Source organism: Galeopterus variegatus, unplaced genomic scaffold (assembly GCF_000696425.1).
Source record: "Galeopterus variegatus unplaced genomic scaffold, G_variegatus-3.0.2 Scaffold1691, whole genome shotgun sequence".
Taxonomy (NCBI): domain Eukaryota; kingdom Metazoa; phylum Chordata; class Mammalia; order Dermoptera; family Cynocephalidae; genus Galeopterus; species Galeopterus variegatus.
The window spans coordinates 91,199-92,367 of record NW_007727802.1 but is presented as its reverse complement, the minus strand read 5'-3'; positions in this window follow the sequence as shown (position 1 = coordinate 92,367).

Below are 1,169 nucleotides of genomic sequence, written 5' to 3'. Positions count from 1 at the left end.
TTTATCTGCATCAACATCTTCCTCATGCAATACATGTTCCTTGGTTTCAGTATGAGTCAATGTAAAAGCATCAGGAAAGAGACTTCCCGATTTCAGAAAGAATGGACCGGGTGGGAAGATATGCTGAGACAATAACTAACATAAAATTGAAGTAGCTTTGTCAGTTAATATTCTTTTTTTTTTTTAAAGGATGACCGGTAAGGGGATCTCAACCCTTGGCTTGGTGTTGTCAGCACCACGCTCAGCCAGTGAGCAAACCGGCCATCCCTGTATAGGATCTGAACCTGCAGCCTTGGTGTTATCAGCACCGCACTCTCCCGAGTGAGCCACGGGCTGGCCTAAGATTTGTATTTTAGAAAGATCTAAAACTGAGATCCGGATCTTCTCAAACCTACTCCTCTCACTGTCTTCCTCACCTAAGTAAATGGCAACTCCATTCTCCTAATTGCTTAATGAAAAAAATATTTCACACTCCTTGTTCAATACATCAGCAAAACAAGTCCATCCTCCCTTTAAAAATATCCAAAATATATGGTGAGGATACAGCTCAGTGGTAGCATTTAACTGCAAAACCAAAATATGACTACTCCCACCTTCTCCACCTGTCACCCTTCATCCAAGCTACAATCACCTCTCTCCTGGAACATTACAGTAGCATCCTTACTGGTCACTCTGCTTCTTCCCTTGTCCCCCCTTCAGTTTTTTTCTGAGTAATCCTGTAAGTCATATCCTGTCACTCTTCCCTTCAAAACCCAGTGGCTTCCATCTCACTCAGAATATCCAAAGTCCCTATATTGGCCTTACAAACCTACATAATCAGGCCCACATTACTTCTGGCTTCATCTCCTACTGCCTTCCCCATTCTCTCCACTTAAGCCAAGAAGTCTCCTTAATGTCCCTTGAACATGCCAGGCACACTCCTGTGTCACAGCCTTTGCATTTGCTATTGCTCTGTGGAATATGCTTCCCCTAATGTCTGCATGGCTTACTCCCTCACCTTCAGATCTTTGCTTAAATGCCATCTTCTCAGTAAGGTCTTTCCTGATACCCTGTTTAAAAATAGCAACTTTGCCTCACCTGCTAACACTCCTATCTCCTCCTTTGTTATATTTCCATGGTACCCATCATCTAACATTACTATATAATTTACTTCAACATTTTTTTTTTTT